At 43.4% G+C, this 11845-nt stretch overlaps 1 pseudogene; it reads left to right on the top strand.

Moving 5' to 3' along the window:
* Positions 1 to 3551: 3551 nt before the first annotated feature.
* LOC133661811 (serine/threonine-protein kinase DCLK2-like) lies at positions 3552 to 9395 on the top strand (annotated as a pseudogene).
* The last annotated feature ends 2450 nt before the right edge of the window (positions 9396 to 11845 follow it).

Here is an 11845-nt window from a genome sequence, read left to right as displayed (position 1 = left end):
CGTTACTTGTATGCACATATATACACACACATATATCCGCATATACATATACACATACAAAAATATATACATATATGCACATACATACATACACACTGTATATAAATAGGTATACATTCATTTAATGCATATTGTATATGCATTGAATGAATGTATCGCATAATGCATATCATATATAAATATGTAGAAAACGGGATGGATAGATATAGACATACATATACATACTGTATATAAATAGGTATCATACAATGCTAGCTATTAGCATTGTCAACATTTCTATTTCGTTGAGATTATCCCAAAATTAAAAGAGGTAGCAGTTAGGACTTGAAGTACAGTACATAGTAACAGTTCTGTTTGGTGTGTGCTTTAGCATTTTATATATCCCACTGACAATTAGCACTCCGCCGAATGCAGCTGAGATAGTTTCCAGCACCCCCCGCAACCCCAAAGGGGACAAGTGTAGAAAATAGATGGATGATGGATTTAGCACTTAAACTGTCTAATGAAGCAAGAGACATTCTTCAAAATATGACAAGCTATCCACGTAGGTGGCTAACATGCTATCTGTCAGTAGTTAGCATCCCATTTTGTTTGGTTAAAATAGTTTAAAATGCAAAGGCCTCCAAGTCGGTTTGTGCCGGGCCAGGGTTTAACACCAGCAGGCCCATTTAAATTTACATGGGACTGTTTCTTGTTATTATTGTTTGTTCATGACATCACATGCTAAGCAGCTTCATAAAATATTTAGGACTCTAATGGAGCTGAGTCGTTTCCTACTTTTGACATTTAGTATCATTTATTGATAAGTTAGGTCACTTAAAGAGGAACTGCACTTTTTTTTGTTCACAATCCTTATAAAAGACAAGAATGCACGTCTTTTTTTAGGGTTTTAAAGATGATAAAAATGCATGGAAGATGCGGTTAATGGGAGTCACCTTTGTAGCTTCAAAGCCTCTAAGACTTCAAAACCCTCCATCAACGTTTTATATACACACTGCAAGTTTATATATAATGTAGTAACAGACACGTTCATAACAATGAATCAATATATAATATGTTCAATATTTACTGGATTTTGGTCATTTTAATCATTGCCGTAACTAATTATTCGGCGCATTTATTTCCGTTTCCATAGCAGCGCACGTCTGACTTCTGGCAACAACCTCTTCTGGATAAAAACATACAAATGTGTTCTAATCATGGCAGATTCTTTAACAAAGAACAAAGACGACTATTTTTGGACAAATGAGGATTCACAGCCTTATCTTTTTGAATCAGAATTATGGAGGATGAATTACTGCTTCTGGAAGCGAGCACAAAGGAAGAGTGAGACGTTAGAGCAGACGGAAGCCGAGAGAGTGAGGTAAGAGTGAATCAAAGCTGCAAAATGTGGAACTTGAAGCCATGCAACTTCGACATTAATGGCATGCTTACCCATAATTAACTGGAAAAAAAGGTCCCTGGCCAGCTGGACCAAACAGACAAATGTCCATTGAGTGAGTCACTTTAATATTGATCATGACACACGCAGCACATTATCAAGATTCAAGATGATTTATTGTCAATTCTTAACATGCACAAGACACATAAGAAACTGAAAGTACATTTTCGGCACAGTCCCACTAAGAGCAGACATACGTTACAGGGAGACAAGACGAGACCGCCAACGGAGCAGCCATTTTTACGGCGCTCTTAAAAAAAGGTGGGAAAAGGTGATATTTGGGAAAGGGGGGGGGAGTCAAAAAATATCCGTCAAAGGCTGGACCCACGGAGGGGGGTCCAGACTGAGTCCAAGGGAAAAAACCTAATTTGCAATGCACATACAAACCCGTTACATTTAATCACAACAAACTCGCAACAGAGGGAGGGGGAGCTGGAGCAAACAAGCGGGTGGTGAAGGTGTGGTTGGGGGAGGGGGGGGTGCATGTATGCCCAATTGTCTTGGGTGTGATGTTGAAATGTTTTTGTGGACCTGAGGCCGATCTGATTTCGACACCAGATGTTGTTGAGAGAAAGGGAGGTCAAAAGCGTCCATCGTTGAAAAACAATGACTCGCCTGCTCTATTTGTCCATGCTGGTTTTTCTCAAATTCAATTCAATTTTCCTTCTCAACAAACTTCTCCATGATGTGATCCATCTTGCGATTCAGATCAGAAATTGCCACAGTCTGTGATCCCCTGCCCAAACCTTCCATTGCGACGAACAGCCTTTGCCTCTTTGAGTGGCTGCCATCATCTTCCGAATTTGACACCAGAGCAATGCCCAGCCCAATCAGCAGGTGCCCCGCGATCACGGTCCAAATAGGTAGATGTCTTCCACGTCCTCGATGGAAAGGACTGAGAGGCACATGATTCTCCATTTATCAAAGGAATCTCTCACGTACCCCGCAGCAACGGTTCCATCAGGGCAGCCAGGCTACCCCGAACCTCTGTTTCCTTGTCAAAAAGACTGTCAATTGCGTCGAGAGTCCAGCTGATCATATCCATGTTTGATGTTTAGATTTGAGGACAGCGCAAAGAAAGAGGGCTTCAAAAAAGTTCATACAAGACAAAAACGAAGAGAGCAAGCTGGGAAGGAGGAGCGCAGAAAGATGCGACCGCCCTCACCAGAGGCAAGATACGTGTATCAAGACATACAGCATACGCTGGCTGCTAGCTGTGTACAAACAAAACATGAAATGTGGGGCTAATACTTTACAGATACTGTAATATGATTGTGTCTTATCGCACTGCGTTGTGCATAACAAACTCAAAAGCGTTTTGTGTTGTTGTAGAAGCTAGCTTATCTCTTGCTGTAGTTAGCTTTTACGGCTAATACCATAGCACGCCAATGTTTTAGTACGCTAGAAAAAGAGTTTGCTCTTACAATAACAATGTCGCTACAGCTTGGTTATAATACGGGTTGAGTAAATGAAGTATTGTTGACGGTTGTTGAATTGATTTTTAGAGTAATTTAGTGGAAGAATTGATTACTCCCATTAGCTGCATTGCTAACCACTTAGAACAAGCCAATTTGTATATGTTAGAAAGCGAAAAAAACTACTTTTGTCTTCTTGTCTCTTATAAGGATTATGAACGATAGCAAAATTCCCCCCAAAAAAGTGCAGTTCCCCCTTAATACAATTGCATGTTTTGTAAAGACACAAACTAAAAAATTAAATAATATGAAAGGGAACAAGCGGTAGAAATGGATGGATGGATAATCTTGTATTGAATCTATCAGTGGTAACAACACAATGCCAAGGCACCTCACCCTTTATTAGAGGAGGGTCATCACAATAAATAATAAATACAACATTGTAAAAGAAAAAAAAAAGGTTAAGTTGTTATAGTAGATTTAATTTAATTATCTTGTGTTAGCTTCTCTTTTTAATCAAGGTTTAAATTGGTTTAAAGTGCTAAAATAGCACTTTGAGATTTGTTTTTCAAAGTAGAGTGCAATACAAATAAAATGTAGCAATATTGTTGTTATTAAAATAGGACAAGATTAGGGGGAGGGGTTGAGCAAGCTAGACAAAAGAGAGAGAGAGAGAGCCTGGGAGGAAGGCGGAGGAGAATCATTCTGCCGGTGACTCCTCTCTCCTCCTCTTCCTCTTTCTCCTCCTCCTCCTCCTGCTGCTGCAGCGGCCATGCTGCTGTCTCGGTGCATCCCGCTACAAAGCTGTGCAAATCGCCGCATAGCAGCCTAATTTGGCTCGGCCATCGCCATCAAATCCGTCTGCAACCGCCAGATCAGCTGGAAAATACCGGAACCTGAACACCGGGGAGGAAGGGGGGCGGGGGAACCTCCATAGCAACAAACACGGTTCCGCAGCATTATTGGTAGGTGCCTCCCTCCTGCATGCAAGCTCATGGATGAAGCAGACAGCATGCAGCTTTTGTTCTAATCCTGTCTGCAGGTTGTGTTCAGCGTCACTCGGGAGTCTACTGCAGCACCTTGGCCGTGACATGTTCACTGATTAGCACATTTAGTGTCACCTCGCAGTGCAGACCAAAAGCTGGACTTTGGGTCTGAGATGCAGACGAGGGAGGCTGCAGGATGCTAGCAAGCACGGCAGTAAGCCTGTGACCACGAGCGTTATTCTGACATGTGCTAGCATGGTAGGACAAGGAGCCAAGTGGAGAATTCCTACTTGACCTACTGGCGAGAGTGGGTCACTAGAACTCATCAGAATCCTCAAATCCTCTCTGTGGTCAAAGTTGGAAATGTCCTGGTCTCATCTTTGCTAAAAGGAAGCTTGAGCGCCCCACAGTGTTTGCTCCTAGCAGTGCCATGAGCGGCAAGTAGCTGGGACCGTGCGACTGGACCCAGCCCCGTCATGTCTCTTGGTAAGACCATCGAGCTGGAGCACTTTGACGAACGCGACAAGGTTCGCCGAGGACGCTCTGCCCGGGCTAAACGAGACGACTCCTCTGGCGGCGCTGGGTCGGGCCCAAGCTCGCGAGCCAGCAGCCTGGTTCACGAGCCCGGCGCACAGCACCAACTGCAGCTACTACCGCACCCGCACCTTACAGGCGCTTACCTTGGAAAAGCGGGCAAAGAAGGTGCGCTTCTACCGCAATGGAGACCGCTACTTTAAGGGCCTGGTCTACGCCGTCTCAAGCGACCGCTTCCGCTCATTCGACGCGCTGCTCATCGAGCTGACCCGCTCTCTGGCCGACAACCTGCACCTGCCAGGGGGTGAGGACCATCTACACCATCGACGGCGGGAAAGAAGATCAGCAGCATGGACGAGCTGCTGGAAGGTAGGACACGTCTCTTCTACCTCAGATGTGATTTGAACAATGTCACATTTGCATTAAAAACAGACAAGCAGACCATCTGCCTTTCATTAAGCATCAATATTGATGACTATAAAGTCTGCTAACAAGCACTAATGTAGGGAAAGAGCACAGCCTAAGAGACAGCTGACAGAAAGCTGATACAGTATATTCTCTAAGACCTTTCATGAATGGCGAAAAACCACAAATAATGTACATACCCATAAAAATGCCTGTTTTTGAACCCTATAATATGCCTCTTAAGTTAGTCAACGCATTTTACAATCAGTTTTACGTTAGAAGAAACAATTACAGGCATTATGCTCACAATACCTCATGTCTTGTCAAAGCATCTTCTTGCTTGAAAATGTTGAGTGAAAATAAAATGTTCCGTGTGTCTCAGGTTCAGAGTTACGTGTGTGCCTCCAACGAGTCTTACCGCAAAGTCAACTATGCCAAGATCTCCATCCGAGCTGGAAACCCGGCGCCAGTTCTGGCAGCGGCGCAGCAGGATCGAGCAGGTCCTGCGCCGTGCCTGCCGGGGTTCCGTCCGCCGGCGCCATTGGGTGTGCCAAAGAGCGACCAGAAGGCCGAGAGGGCAGGGAGAGCAAAGACTTCATCAAACCCAAACTGGTGACGGTGATCCGCAGCGGCGTGAAGCCTCGCAAGGCAGTACGGATCCTCTTAAACAAGAAAACGGCTCACTCCTTCCAACAAGTGCTGGCCGACATCACTGAGGCCATCAAGCTGGACTCTGGAGCCGTGAAAAGCTTTACACGCTAGACGGAAAACAGGTGAGCTGTGCTTCTATCTTGGAAGACAAAACAGTCAAAAGCAGATTTTTCCTTTCAAAGTCTTCTGCTTCGACAACTTTTTGACAGGACGCTCAAACGCATTACAGGAAGCTATTTTTAACACTTTGACTGCAGAAAAAATGACTTCAAGGAGACTGACTGCAGGTAGAGTCAGTGAATGTAACACACGTCTCACATACACGTGCACACAAGTCGAACAATGTCGGCCGTTCCCACAGCAATCTTGGGAAAATAAAAGTAAATTGAGTGCATGGTGCCCTTCAAATTAAAACCTGCTCAAAAAAAGTTGCTCAACTCAACTCAGTACAGACAGGCTTTTATTTGAAGGCAGACTTGTCTCTTAATTAAGTCTGTTATTCTGGCAGTGGCAGTGTCAGACTTGCATTGTCTGAAATTAAACAAGACAGGAGTGTGTCAGTGTGTGTGTGGGAGGGAGGGAGGGTCTTCTATCTCTGACACTGCGGTATTAGTTACCATGGTTACCTTGCCATCCAGAAAGCCTGCAGACTGTTAGAAAAAAAGTGTGAGAAAAGGGCTTAGGACGGTGGAGACAAAAATAAAGGGAAGTGACAATGAGGGGAGAGAAAGGAAACCGCACAGGAAAGTTTCAGGAATTCTTCAATTTTCAAAAGTAAAGTTCCACAATGAGAGAACGCAAACACACACATACTGGAGCCTCCATTGAAATTATTTATTGTGGACATTTTGATTGAATCCAAAGATCTTGACAGCAATGTTATTTCGGCATTCCCAGCTTTTGTCTGTTCTGTGACACATGCACGCTCATGCACTTAAACGTGTGTGTGCATGTGTGTGTGTGTGTGTGTGTGTGTGCGCGTGTGTGTGTAGCTGACTTGTCTGCAGGACTTCTTCGGGGACGATGACGTCTTCATGGCGTGTGGCTTGGAGAAGTTTCGCTACGCTCAGGACGACTTTGTGCTCACTCATGGCGGCAAGGACGGCAGCCTTCATGAATGGTCTCACTCACACACACACACACACACACACACACACACACACACACACACACACACACCACACCTGCATACAAGTTAATCTGGTGTGAAAAGATCATGACATTTTTTTTTTGAAGTGGGTCGTGTCAAAACAGCCCAACTGAGAAAAAATGTCCACAAAATAAAAGTGGGATGTTAAGAGTGATGCCACACAAAGAAAGACAAGAGCAAACGCCACTCAAACAGTAACGTTCTGTCCTGCTGTAGAGTGCCGAGTCAAAGGTCCTCGTCCCACTGCCTCTCAGAGGCCAACACCTCCCAAGATCTCTAGTGGCTCATGCTTGGCCTCTTCTAAGGCTTCAGTCAAACCCGAGGATCAGACCAGATCGTCGGATCAGTGAGGCGTCATCACCTGCAATGTCCTCATGGGCGAGATGATCCTCAACATCACCCCCTAGTGTCAGATGATCAGACTCCTCTCTCCTGTCTTCCTCAGCCAATGAAGCGTCGGGATTTCAGGCAAGGTCGCCCAGGACTAGCCCGTCGAGTCCAGCCCAAGACGTAGCCTCAAGGTGGGCTTTAAATCTCGTCTTTGTCCTCAGCACAAACGCACGTTGAAAGTCTCTGCTTCGTTCGTAGGTTTCTCCTCGCCGTTCTTCTTCCACAGACGTCAACGGCAAGGCGGAGCAGGAGGATGGCGTCGCTCTTGAAGGTGACAGCACAGGGTGATGTCCACTAAAAATGTTGCGAACACTCGTGTAACGAGACAAAAACTTGTCTTCCAAGTAAACGGAAACCCTGGTGGTGTCATCGTCTATCATCAGCAGCAAGTACAAAATCGGAAAAGTCATCGGAGACGGAAACTTGCGGGTGGTGAAGGAGTGCGTGGAGAGGTAAAACTAATCCTGATAGAACTTCAAGAGCTTTTTCTCAGTTATGATGTCCTTCTCAGGTCCACTGGTCAGGAGTTTGCACTAAAAATCATCGACAAAGCTCGTTGCTGCGGGATGGTAATTTAGCATGTCATGTAGCACAGGTGCACTCTGGCAGCCATAGGCGTAATAAGTCCCGTCACAACACCGGCAGGAGCATCTGATCGAAAATGAGGGTGGCGGTCCTGCGGAGGGTTCGACATCCAGCATTATCCAGCTGATCGAGGTGGACGAAACACCCGTCTCAGCTCTTCTGGTCATGGAGCTAGTCAAGGTCTTCTTCTTCATTCTTGTCCATGATCAAAAAAGCGTCTGGACAAAGTTAGTATTCCTTTTCCTGCCCCCCTCAGGGCGGCGACTTGTTCGGACGCCATCACGTCATCCACCAAGTACAGCGAACATGACGCGAGCGCCATGGTCTTCAACCTGGCGGCAGCCATCAAGTACCTGCACAGCATGAACATCGTCATCGAGACATCAAGCCAGAGAACCTGTTGGTAGGACGTGCTCTTGCCAGCGCATCTTCACGCCTGATGATGTGTTTGTCCTCGTCAGGTATGCGAGTATCCAGACGGCACAAAGTCTCTCAAACTGGGAGACTTCGGGTTGGCTACAGTGGTGGAGGGATCCGCTCTTCACCGTGTGTGGAACACCCACCTACGTCGCCCCGGAGATCATCGCTGAGACCGGGTGAGAATGAACAGGAAGTGAGTGCTAATATTTTGAGCTAGCATTAGCATTGATTTGTATGTGTGTGTGTGTGTGTGTGTGTGTGTGTAGTTACGGTTTGAAGGTGGACATATGGGCAGCAGGCATCATCACCTACATCCTGCTATGTGGATTCCACCTTTTAGAAGGTCAGTGAGGAGGCGGGGCGAGAAGCAGTGTGTTGCTTGGTCGACATTAACAATGGAGAGACAAAAAAAAAAGTTTGTAACTTTGTCCTTTTGGGTCTTACTTAGCGAGAACAACATCCAGGAGGAGTTGTTTTGATCAGATCCTCAAAGGGAAGCTGGAGTTCCCGTCTCCAGACTGGGACACAATCAGCCTGCCTGCTAAGGTGACTGGAAGGGTCCAGAAGCAAGTTAGTCTTACATATCTGACAGTAGTCTACTTTCCATGCTTACTCTCAGATGCTGATCAGTCAAATGCTGCAGGTGAACTTGACGCTCGCTTCACAGCAGAGGAGGTTCTCTCCCACCCTTGGGTAACGGTGAGCTTTTCATTGTCGTTCAAGTATGAAGTTGTCCTCCATCTTTACACCTGTGCGCTCATGCAGGGATGACGCTCCCATCGACTCTAGCAATGAAGAGGCGGCCGGCGAGGACACAGAACAGGAATCTCCGGTGCTGGAACCAAACAAGTTCCTTCCCCGCTAGTCTAGTAGACCGCCAGCTCCAATTTGGACCAAAAAAAAATTCATTTTTGGAGTAAAAGTAACTTTTCCACATGCTGAGTAAACTTGATCCAGTTTCCAACATTTCTGAGAGGATTCATGTACATCCAAGCAGCCAACAAAAAAATATCCTTAATGTCACGGCTGTCCCGATGGATAATTATCCAGTATCTTGGGAATGTCGGTATCTAGACCAATGAGTAGGAAGTTCTCACCGTTGTGACATCAGGAATAGGATCTAACTGCTTGGACTACTTCAAAAATGTCCCTAAGACTTTCCTGCAACCACAATGCTGTCCGTCTTTTCTGGGATAGATTCAACCTTTTTTGTATAGGTGACCCCCTCACTTCTCCAATCTCAGGCCATAAAAAACTTGGCCTGTCCATGCTGATTTATACAGGTTTGGGGGCACTCAAGTTCCAAAAACTTCCCGCCTTGATCCAACAAGATGAATGCTGTGTCTCAACTGGTGTACTTTCTGTACTTAGACTTACTCCTTGAAGTGCATTTATACTGAGAAATGCGAGAAAATGTGCACTGTAGTATTAAAACGGTCGAAATGGTGAGTGTGCGGTGCTGAACACTTATAGAGCAAAAGGGGGAAGAACTATCAAACATTTCAAAACTTTAATAAAAAGAGAGAAGCATGTAAATGTTAAAATAGTCATTTCTAAGTAGGCGTGGCAATGACCGTAATTGATTTGGGCTAACACACTGTTAAAGTGTGTGCATTCAGTAACAAAGTGCTGGTACATGGTCTCAATTTGTGTGTTTCTGTCCTAAGACCTTGTGTCTTTTAAATACATAAATATGTTCAAGCTACATACTGTAATAAATACAGCACTCAAAAGTGTTCCCTCAATGGACATCTTGGCTATGTAGCAGAAGGGGAGGGACTATCATACAAAGCCATAAAGTAATTTATTTTATTTTATTTTACAATGCAGAAGTAGGTGAAAAAGCAATCAGATAATTTACAGGGTAATCCAAATATTAGCGATAATATTCAGTCATAGAGGAGAGTAGAAGGCGATATTGCGATTGTCTTTCCAGTGCACAAGGACAGTAATCTATATGGGTGTGCAATCAGGACCAAGTACACAATGTACACCGTATGCTTACTAAAGTGTACCAACAAGTGCTCCATTTGAGACACAGCACATACTGTTGTATATTGTTAGCCGTCATGTGTTTGCTGATGTAAAGTAGGAAGAAACGTAGCAGCTTAAAAAAAACAAAAGAGAATTGTCAGCTAACCGATACAAAAAAAGGTTTCTGAATGGTGCTGATCAACTAAATGTTTCCATGATGTCATCACCACATCCATCATGCCATCTGTCTTGTTAGTGAGGACAATTAAGGAAGCTTTAATGCGTGACTTTTTTTATTTGTGTCTGTCTGCCTAATGCAGTTCTATCGGTCCTTTGAACCTAGTAGCACCTCTCCATGGCCTTGACCTTTGGGCCAGAGCCACCGATGAAGAATTGAACATGTCGCTAACTCGCATTCACCAGCGGCTCTGGCCCACTTTGCCTGCGATCAACAGTCGTCTTAAATCTTAGCAGTTTTCTTTCAGCCGAAAGGAGCCTTGTGTTAGCCACATGCTAAAAGCCTGCTCTCACTTAGCGTGTTGGCCTCAAATTGGAATAAAAAGTATTATTTAACTTTGAAAAAAGAAATGTCCACTTCGGAGGACACTTGACCCAGTTAGGTGTCACTGGGGCCGTGTATGTGTGTGAGATCATCATCATGCCTTGTAAATGTTTTCATCAAGTGCAGTAGATGAGCTAGAACTTAACTGAGATGTTATTTCCTAAAAGAATCATGAACTGGTCATGACAAAATGAATTTGTGTGTTTTTAGTCCAAGTTTTTCCACCATTGCTCACATTCAAGGAGCTTTATGGAGAAGAAGAAAAAGTCCCAGCGTGGGGAGGACATGTTTTAACCATGTGATGTGACAATATGCGTTTAAAGACCGAACACTGATTTTAAAATTGAGGACAACTGTCAAAGAAATAAAACTGATGCAGTAAAAACATCCATTTCACTCTTTTTTGTTTTGTTTTACTACTTTATTGATTTGTTATGAAAAGAGAAACTAACAACATGTCAACACAAGCACGGCTATTTCAAAAAAACATTTTTTTTCTTTGAAAAAAGCTCAGGCTTTTTTCCTTGAAGCCTGAGCTTTAGGAAAACTACAGCCAGGCTGAAGATTAAAAAAAAACTTGACTGCTGAGCTTTTGGGCTTGTGTCATAAGAAATGTGTGAGATTATCTCATGTATTTAATTGTAACTTAACTAAAAAACAAAACTAAGTTATCATTTTGGGCAGTCGTAGACGCACATGTGATTAATTAAACAAAAATAAACATTCAAATTGTTTTCAGGGCTTTGTGTAAATGAGCACTGATTTTAAAAGATAATGTACACAGCATTGTACATCTAATATATCAGTATCGGGTCTCCCTTAAGTCTGGCCACATCCGCAAAAATGCATACAGTATATTACACAATTATTTAATACATAATAAAATAACAAAAACAATATTTGAATGTATTCATTTTTATATATTTTTAATAATTATTTGATTAGTTAGTTAAGGTAACTATTAATTAAAATGAACTTTTTCATATTATGTATGTATATTTTATGTGTGTACTATATCTCTAGGCACACCTTGTATATGATGAACAAAGATGTTGCAATACCCAATCAAGTCAGCTGAAGTTGCTTTTTCAGGTTTCTGATTGGCCAAAATAACTGTGAATGTGGAGATTATTTTTTAAAAGCCACTGTTGTGGGAGTATTTTTTTTTTAAACACAAGTGGTGGAAGTGTGCCTTTTCAAATATATCTGTGTTTGTTTCAACATGGCAAGAATGAAAATGATAAAAGTCAAGTTAAAAGTCATTTTTCATCATTTAATCTGATTAAAAACTGGAATGTTTGTTTCAACAATGTGCATTTAGCATCTTTTAGC

Source organism: Entelurus aequoreus, linkage group LG12 (genome assembly GCF_033978785.1).
Source record: "Entelurus aequoreus isolate RoL-2023_Sb linkage group LG12, RoL_Eaeq_v1.1, whole genome shotgun sequence".
NCBI classification, from domain to species: Eukaryota; Metazoa; Chordata; class Actinopteri; order Syngnathiformes; family Syngnathidae; genus Entelurus; species Entelurus aequoreus.
The sequence above is the reverse complement of the archived record's forward strand: the minus strand, read 5'-3'. Positions and strand labels throughout refer to the sequence as shown.